Raw genomic sequence first — 10,088 nt, 5'->3', positions numbered from 1 at the left:
ATCCGCTCCCACCCAGCACCACTCTCCAGGATTGGTCTGAGGATCAGCTCCCATCCAGCACCGCTCTCCAGGATTGGTCTGAGGATCCGCTCCCATCCAGCACCGCTCTCCAGGATTGGTTTGAGGATCCGCTCCCACCCAGCACCACTCTCCACGATTGGTCTGAGGATCCGCTCCCACACAGCGCTGCTCTCCAAGGCTGGTTTAATGATTCATTCCTACAAATGCTCTCTCCAAAGGTCAGTCTAAGGATCACCTTCTGAAACACTGAGGAAAAGTTCTTTCAGTACTGGGCCGAAAGAGTGGATTCTGGGTTCCATCTCAAGGCAGAGACTCGAAAAAGTGCTCCTTTTTCCTAGAATCTGCTGTAGAAGGATAGTGGAGTTAACATAAAATTGCTGCTGCAATCAATGGTTTATTAAATCATAGTTATCATTTTCTCAAAATCCTGTTGAAATCCTAAACGCCCACAAAGACTCTAGTAGGACTCCACAGGACCATGCAAAAGGCAGCGATTCTCCCCTTCCCAGAAGCACCAGCTCTGTGTCCCACTACCTTCAGCGGGGAACATCTTCCTCAGAGTGTGAATATCCACCTGACTCCCAATATCTGATGTCCCCTTCCCCCAGGAAGTCAGCAATATCTAAGAGGTTCAATAAATCCCTGCAAGACACAAAGAAGAACCAGACAGCCACATTGGAGGAGGATGACGAACTAACTAAGCAAGAAGGGCAAAGCCCTCTCAGAGGCGTCTAGTCATGTTGATGATTTTACGCGTCTTCAATATATATATGCTTGTACTACTTTCCTGGCGGTGACCATGTTCAAAGGCTCATCTATAATGAATAACTTAAGCCCTTGATAAAGCAAACCAATGTCATGCTTCCTCTCTGCAGCACCAAGTCATTATTTATGCTGAATGAGGCACTATTGACCTGGAGAAACAAAACAGTGACATCATTTGGGTGACTTCAAGGCAATCATTTGTGATAATGAATCCTTGCTCAAACATTGTTATATTATCTCAAGATAGAAAATAAACCAGGTTAAGAGAGTTAATAAAACATGTCATGGTCCATCTTAAGGATGGACAGTTTCTGTGTCTACCAACTTCTTGAAAGAGCCCGTCTGTTATCACCTCTGTCTGTGAACTGATGCTACAGGGTGACCAAGGTATAGCCCTCTACTTGCCTTGGCGTTTCTGATGCTGTCCCTAATACATGCTCTTCATTTGATACTTACTGATGTTTTCTGACTAACCAAGGAACACGCATATAGTGAGTCTCGAAATAATATAAAATCATTTTTTTAAAAAATGGGACCTGGGGTCTTTAGTCTCTTAGTATAGTTTTCCCCAAGTCACTGCTGCTTGATAATATGTGGACTTGCCTTCAGGAGACACAGAGAGATACCTACATACCCTGAAAAAGGCAGCAATGGCAGGCCAAAGCTAGACCATCCAATCTAGCTTGGTGAATCAATTAGTTTACTGGGATTACTTACATACAGGAGCGTGAATGACATTAAAGCATCATCTATGCTACCACCCTAGAATGGGTGATGACACTTCTGTAGCTGTATATGGAATATATATGGAATCTCTTCCATAGCTAACCATCCATGGCACTGTATCCTCCACCACCTCTCAAGGCTATGAGACTATGTGTAGCTGGGGTATAATCGCATAAACCAGGGAAGGAGTGCTTGGAATCTCAGATAGAGGCTAAGAACCCTCCTTAACCATTTCTTTTATGAAAGAACATCAGTAACCCAGAGTATGAAGGTCTTCTGCAAGTAAGCATAGTTGCTTTGTTGAGAACAGAATTGGCTGCTAAGTCAGAAAGGCAAAATGCAACCGACATGTAGGGCAGGGGCAGGGGATGAGGTTTAAGCTTAAACCCCACTCAGTAGATGAGGTTCAAGCTCTGCTTAGTTCTGTCTGTAATTTATGATTATTTGCTTGTTGGAGAGACAGTGTCCTATATAGTCAAGACTAACTGCAAACTCACAGTAGTTCCTGACCTCAGCCCCTCAAATGCTGGGATTGCAGGTGTGAGTCATTACTTGGCTCTGTAGTATTTTGAGCCTATTTTTATTGCCTGATGAAGGATTTTGTGCTCTTCTAGGCAGGGAATTCAGTAGCTGTTACTAGACAAATGTTTCAGATGTGAAAAAAGTTGGTGATTGCTAATATTTGAGTTCTCCTCTATATTTTCTTAAAGGAAAGTATAACCAAAATATGAATATCCCTCGACAGTATTTTGATATGCAAAGCTTATCTACTGATACTAAGGTAGCAAAAATTTCAACTTAATAAGGTTTTGTGCTGAGGAAATAGTTACTTTCTCTTCTTTTGAAATTATAGTCAGAGACAACAGAGGCCCAAAGAGCATGCTGTGGAAGAAGACACTCTTGGAGCTGAAGGGTGTTTATTCATAGTTCCTTAGATTCTTTTTCTGGTAGTGGACACCTCAAATTAACAAAGCTAGGCTTAGAGTCCTCCACACCAACAGCCCATACTCTTTGTATCTAGGGATTGGGGTTCCTCAGTCTACGAATCTAGGACCGAGGAGAGTCAAGAGTCAGGCTCCTCCTTCTTGCTCTGACTTCTTGCTCTGATGGATTGACTGTTGTTCACAAAGGCCTCTGTGTTTTGATGTTTTCATTTTTGTTGTTGTTTTTGTTACTTTTCAGAGATGGAGGAGATGGATTAGCAGGCAAAGCCCTTGTTGTTCACTTCTGTAGAACCCATACAAAATTGGGTGTGGTGGTGTGTACCTGGCATCCCAGCCCTCCTACAGTGTGTGCAAAGCAAGGAAGGAAGAAGAAAGGAAGGAAGGAAGAAAGGAAGGAAGGAAGGAAGGAAGGAAAGATTTGTGTAGCTATTTCCTTTTGAGCTAAGCTTTCCTCCTCTTCTGCTCTTTATGCTAAATGTTCTGTGATCAAGAACTTCCCTAAATGACAAGCGGTGGAATAAAAAGGATTCCCACACCATCTACAGCTCTACCGTATTTGTCGGACTTACTCCAGACTTTGCCCAAGATACGCAAAACTTTTATCAATGCTCACTAATATGAATACCGTGCAAGCCACTGAGATGTTGACAAGAGTCCTACGAAGGTCTGGCTCACCAGAAACTTGAAGACATACCAGGAAGAGCTGGAGTGACATAAAACACAACATGACATGCTAGACGGGATGTATCCTGCTGAGAACTGGGTGTAACAGGCTTTGCATCTTCCTGGGAGACGGGGAAAGCATTGGATTCTGTGAAGTTTGAGTTGTAGAATCAGGAGCTTTGGTTTTCTGCATGGTCTGTGCTGGTGCCTGAACATAAGAAGAGTCTTCAGGAAGGAGAAGTGCTACACTAGTTGCTGCTGGAATTCAGAGTGGGGGACTCTTATTTTTAAAAAGGCTTTGCATGAGCTCAATGCATAAAGTGGCAACTTCATTCAGCTCCACTGGAGATCCTCTGAGATGACACTGATATATTCTTTCTATGTGACCTTGGCTGACTCGAATGGCCCCATGTGGCCACTCTGCCTCTTGATGGAAGGGAGCCACTGGAGACAGGAAAGAGATCAGCATGTTCCCCAAACAAAGAGTGCTCCTGTGAAGGACAGGATCCTTCGGGTAGACCTGCTTGCTCATTTTAAAGGGTATTGTTATTTCTATGCAACGATGCCCCTCCTTATTCAAGTAAAAAATGTAAAAAGCAAAGCCAAAGAACAACAACAAAAGAAAACAAGGGAGGAACAATGCCAAGATTTTTATTTATTATTTCTTGAGTGTGTATTGTGGTATGTGTATAAGTATGTGTGGTGTTTGTGTGTGTGTTTGTGTGTGTGTGTGTGTATGTGAGAATGTGTGTCTGGTGTATGTGGTATGTGTATGTATTGTATGTGTGTGTATAGCATACATGTGTGGTGGTGTGTGTATGTGTGGTGTATTTATATGTATTGTATGTGTGTGTATGTTATACATATGTGGTGGTGTGTGTATATGGTATGTGTATTATGGTCTATATGTATGTATGGTATATGTGTGTGTAGTGGTGTGTGTGCTTGGTGGTGTGTGTGGTGTATGTGGTATGTATGAGTATGATGTGTGTGTGGTATATGTGGTATGTGTATGTATGGCATACATGTTTGGTGGTGTGTGTGTATATGTGGTATATGTATTGTATGTGTGTGTATGGTATACATGTGGTGTGGTGTGTGTGTATGTGTGGTGTATGTGTGTGTATATGGTAGACATGTGTGGTGGTGTGTGTATGTGGTATGTGTATTATGGTCTGCGTTTATGTATGGCATATGTGTGTGTGGTGGTGTGTGTCCTTGGTGGTATGTGTGGTGTGTGTGGTATGTGTAAATATGGTGTGTGTGTGTGTGGTATTGTGGTATGTATATGTGTGGCATGTTTGTGTGTATGGTATATGTGTGTATGTGGCTGCTTGTGTATAGGCCAGAGATCTATCATTCTTTCTTTCTTTTTTGTTTTTAATGATTTATTTATTATGTAAACAATACTTTGCTTGCATGTGTGCCTGCAGGCCAGAAGAGGCACAAGATCTCATTACAGATGGTTGTGAACCACCACATGGTTGCTGAGAATTGAACTCAGGGCCTCTGAAGGGCAGCCAATGCTCTTCACCTCTGAGCCATCTCTCCAGCCCCTTTTATCATTCTTGGCCATGCCTGAATGAGAAGGTCTCTGATTTGGTTGGCCTACTGGCCAGCTTGTTCCAGGGACCCCTTGTCTCTTCCTTTGTCTGTACCTATGTCCCCACCTCCCTAGCACTGGGTTTGCAGACAGGCCTGTCATTTTATGCAGGTGCTGGTTATGAGAACTCTAGTTCCCACATTTGCATGACAAGCACTTCATGTACTAACCAGCTCTCTTGCCCCAAGATATTAATTTTTGATCTGTTATGCGGTCTTATCATATAGATTACATTGATAACATAAAAATGAGTTATTGAAGAAAGATATCAAACGGAAATGAAGACAAATACATTAGCGAACACAAAATAATCAGGAAAGCCTCTACTGCCTCCACTCACCTGGGTTTCCTACGAGCCTGCAGTCAAGCTTTGGGAGGGGATGACACATGGCTGGAGTTGAGAGACCTGCAGGTGCCACAAGCCTGAGAAAGGCGTTTTTATTGTGGAGTACCCCTGTGCGTAGGCAAAGGGCAGACGGCAGCACATGTCATACACATGGAAGGAAGGGTGAGTATCCCCTCAGAATAGGGGCTGGTCCCACTGCTGAACACAAGTATATGGAAATGGCTTTTACCATTAGGGAGAATGGCTATAGGATAGGGCCATTTTAGGTTCCCTCTCCTCAGTTGTCCAAGGAACTAACTGGGGACATATACTGATGAATATCTTGCATATCACCATAGAACCTTCATCTGGCGATGGATGGAGATAGAGACAGAGACCCACATTGGAGCACCTGTCTTAGCTCCCAAGGTCCAAATGAGGAGCAGAAGGAGGGAGAACATGAGCAAGGAAGTCAAGACCGCGAGGGGTGCACCCAACCACTGAGACAATGGGGCTGATCTATTGGGAGCTCACCAAGGCCAGCTGGACTGGGACTGAATAAGCATGGGATAAAACCGGACTCTGTGAACATGGCGGACAATGAGGACTGATGAGAAGCCAAGGACAATGGCACTGGGTTTTGATCCTACTGCATGAACTGGCCTTGTGGTAGCCTAACCTATTTGGATGCTCACCTTCCTGGACCTGGATGGAGGGGGGAGGACCTTGGACTTCCCACAGGGCAGGGAACCCTGACTGCTCTTCAGACTGGAGAGGGAGGGGGAAAGAAGTGGGGGGAGGGGGAGGAAAATGGGAGGTTGGGAGGAGGTAGAAATTTTTTCAATAAAAATAAATAAATAAATTTAAAAAAACATTAGGGAGAATGGGGTAGTGAGATGGACTATCGCTTGTGTCCACTCAAGCAGTGGTTTCTTGGAGAGAACGTAAATTATAGAGAAGAGACACGGCCTGAATTATGTCCATTCCTCTAATCCAAAGCACTTGGTAAAATAGACACTTCAGGATAAGGGCTTGAGTTAGTAGCCTGAAGCCAGCAGTTCAAGGTCTTAAGCTGAGTGACCTTCCTGCCTGGCTATTATTGTACCAGTCTCTCCTGTCCCTTTATGCTGGTGCTTGTAGAGTTTACGTTTGTGCCATACTGTTTTGTGTTTGTGTTGTATGGTATTTACATTTTTATTTGTAGCATTTGGCCGAATGCACATTTTTCTCAACCATTTTGTTTGACCATCTACAAGTCATGATGCCCCCCACTACCTTAGGATGCCAAGAAGGGGGAGGGAGTGATGCTTCAGGGGCCTTGTACAGGTGTTCTGTCTCCTGGAACCCCATGCCGGTCTGCAAAAGTTACCTGGTAAAGAGGAGTTCGTGGAGAAGGTGTAATGGTGATGAGAATGAAACCTTGCTGAGTCCGAGGAAATTTGCCAGAAGCAGCAGAGGACAAAGTCCAGAGTGTAAGAGGCATATCTCACACAACTCTGGATTTCCTAAGGGCTTCAGATGTTAGTAGGTTCTGGATGCACAGGAACACGATAATCTTTGGAAATAGGATCAATCCATTCCTTCCTGCCCCTCTACACCCTTCAGGCTGATGGAGCCTATAGGGTTTGTCTTCCCGTGCCTATGCTCCTGGTTCTATGGCATTTGGCCTCACCTTAGGCCTGAAGCAGTAGCAAGCCAACCTCTTAATGAATCCTCTGTAGCTGAGAGTTGGAAGATGGTTTTCTTTTCTTTCTGTTGCAGTGGCACAGCAATGGAGATTTGAGTGATATAACAACTGTCTCAAAAGATCTAGAAGGCTCAGCACTTGACAAAGCTCAGCACACACACTCATGTTATGAACTTCCTTCAAATGGGACCAAGAAGAGACTTTCTCTGAGTGACTATGGATTTGTGAACAACTTTTAACCAGTATCTTTTTTAACAGAGAAAGATTGATGTTTGCACATCTTCCAATAATGGCATGCAACAAAGATTTCTTTTCTATTTATAGTCAAGATATTGATAGAGATTCTATTGAATTCAATAAAGTCAAATGCAAATAAAAAGAAGAAAGCTGTATTTATTACAGACTGTAGGTTAATTCATGAGGAAATTTGAAAGAAGATATTTAAAAGCTACTAGAACCAATAAATTTACTGACTACCAACACAGGATGCAATAACCACTCTATAGTGTGTATTGTATTTGCATGGAGTATTTGCATAAAATCTTAAAGACTATACCCTAAACTCTACTACAACAAGTAGATGAATTTGCCAATTAATAGGTTGCAAAGTCAATATACAAAATAAATTACATGTCTACATACTAGCAATGAAATACAAGGGAATAAATTTTATTCACAATAAAAGCTCTAAGAGTAAATACCCAGAATATATTTAACAGAAGAAGTTACATACAGCAAGATTTATATGCTGAAAGCCATGAAGTATTTCTAAGAAAATCTGGAAAGATGTAAATAAAGTTTTGGTGTTAAGTCAGGAAATTTCTACTAACTGATCTTCAGAGTCAAGGTGATTCTTTGAAAACAGAGATTGCTCATTCATTTCCCGGCTGCCTAGACTGGAATAATTGCACAGAAACTAAATTAATTATAACACTGTTTGGTCAATGGTTCAGGATTCTTATTAGCTAACTCTTGCATCTTAAATTAACCCCTTTCTACTAATCTGTGTATTGCCACAAGGCTGTGGCTTACAGGGTAAGGTTCTGGTCATCTGTCTCCTACAGCAGCTACGTGGTATCTTTTTGACTCTGCCTACTCTCTCTATATCTCTGTTCAGATTTCCTGCCTGACTTTATTCTGCTAAGTCATTGGCTGAAACAGCTTCTTTATTAACCAATGGTAATAAAACATATTCACAACATACAGAGAGGGGAATCCCACATCAATCCTTGAGAAAATTCTAGCTAAATTGTCATGTAAAAATTCATAAGCTACCTGAAATATTTATGTGGAGGTGAAAATTACCATGAATGATATAAAATTAACAAATAAGAAGCTTAGAGGATTTTGCTATGTATATTTATAATTTCAATCTGTAGTGATCAAAACTCTGAGCTACTTGCTTAAGAACAAACAGTAATGGCCAAGGAGTCCAATCAAAATGTGAAAATCAGATCCCAAGGCTGTTACTGGAGGTTTCTCTCCTGCCCACCAATTCCCGAATAACCACTCTGAGGCTCTATATTAATTATAAACTGCTAGGCCTATTAGTTCAAGTTTATTATTAACTCACTCTTATAATTTAAAATAACACATTTCTATTATTTTATATTTTACCATGAGGCTTGTGGCTTGTTACCTCACATTTTGCTTCTCTGATGACTGCTGGTTTCTCCTGACTCTGCCTTTTTTTACTTTTATCTTTGCTTTGATTTCTTACCTGACTTTATACTGTCTGGCTATTAGCCAAATCAGCTTCTTTATTAACCAATGGCAATAAGACGTATTCACTGCGTACACAAGGGTGTTAGCAATATTTTCCTAACACAAGCTCTCCGCTGACACAAATTCCCAATCAAGCCAAATCAAAACAAGCCAAATTAAGAGATATCCAGGTTTAATGGGAGTTCTGCCCTCGGGTGGCCCCAAGGAGAAACTGGGAAGCTGCATGAATGCGACCTCTGGGAGGAAGAAAAAGGAGACCTCATGTTCCTCTTTTGGGAGTTCACTTAAATATTCAGTGGGACTGGTCCTGAGCCTCCGGGAGGGGTCAGGACTTGGCCTGCTGGGATTTGGAGTCCAGAGTGCTAACTTTCAGGGTTAGGGGCTGCGGCCTAAGCTCCCAACATAACAAAGGGTATCCCATATACCTAGGCAGTGAATATAAAAAGATTGGTCCTTCAAACACAAGATGCTAGGCACAAACTTATCTGAATTAAAGATACAAACTAAAAAGTTGCACCTTATATCACTACAAATGCTATCCCAAACAGTCCACAGACTCAACAGCTAGAATGGAGAACACAATTCTTCTAAAAGCAAAATTGGTTACTTTTTTCCCTCAAAGTTGGATAAGATGAAAGAGGCCTTACATATGACGTAAATAGGCATCAATAAGTCAATTAATGAAATAAATGTGAACTCCCTCTCAATGAATCATACTATTAAAATGACAAACCAAACCACAGGTTGGAGGTAAGTATTTATAGGAAATATGATAAAGGATCTTATTTGTTTGTTTGAGATGGGGTCTCATTATGTAGCCCTGGCTGGACTAAGACTCAGTAAGTAGACCAGGCTGGCCTTGAACTCACAGAGATCCACCTGCCTCGGCCTCTCTAGCACTGGGACTAAAGGTGTGCGTTGTCACACCAATGTCATAAAAGACTTCATCTGGAGTTCAAGGTTCAAATTAAGAGTAGGAATTAATTGCTGAAAATAGCCAAAACATTTGCATGGAAACTTCAGTTTCCCTCCAAGAAACAGCAAATCAGCCCACACTTTGCTCCGGGAGTCCTTGAAGAAATGCTGACCAAAATCACAGTGAGAGTTCTCTGCAAGCCGACGTAGCATCCTCTATGGTGCTGAAATGCCCTGACAAAAAGCAACACGGATGTGTTCTTTTCTTATTTTATGGAACGCGTCACGACTTTGCGTGTCATCCTTGCTCAGGGGCCATGCTAATCTTCTCTGTATCATTCCAATTTTAGTATATGTGCTGCCGAAGCGAGCACAGCAACACGGATGTGAATGTGGAGAAGTGGAATACTCAAGCCTGCCACAGACAAGAGATAATGGTGAGCAACTGTGGGAGATGGGTCAGCCATTCCTTAGACGTAGCACACGTGTGACTTGTAACGTGGCAGCCGCCGTCCTCGGGATCTGCACACAAATCATGTTTATAATGACAGGTGTGACTATTCATTGCAACATCATTCTTATTTTATTAATTTTATTTATTTATTTATTTCACATCCAATTGCAATTTCACCTCCCTCCTCTCCTCCCATTCCTTCCTCTGCCTCCTCCCACAGCACCCACCCCCACAATCCATTTCTCTTATACTTCTGTTCA

The 10,088-nt window shown here is 42.2% G+C and overlaps 1 non-coding gene across 1 annotated transcript; it reads right to left on the bottom strand.

The window, feature by feature from the left end:
• Positions 1–9,641: 9,641 nt before the first annotated feature.
• LOC113458235 lies at positions 9,642–9,748 on the bottom strand. Its single transcript, XR_003378643.1, has one exon. It is a non-coding gene; the product is annotated as a U6 spliceosomal RNA (small nuclear RNA).
• Positions 9,749–10,088: the final 340 nt, after the last annotated feature.

Source organism: Microtus ochrogaster, unplaced genomic scaffold (assembly GCF_000317375.1).
Source record: "Microtus ochrogaster isolate Prairie Vole_2 unplaced genomic scaffold, MicOch1.0 UNK10, whole genome shotgun sequence".
Classification (NCBI taxonomy): domain Eukaryota; kingdom Metazoa; phylum Chordata; class Mammalia; order Rodentia; family Cricetidae; genus Microtus; species Microtus ochrogaster.
This window is presented reverse-complemented; position numbering and strand designations above follow the sequence as displayed.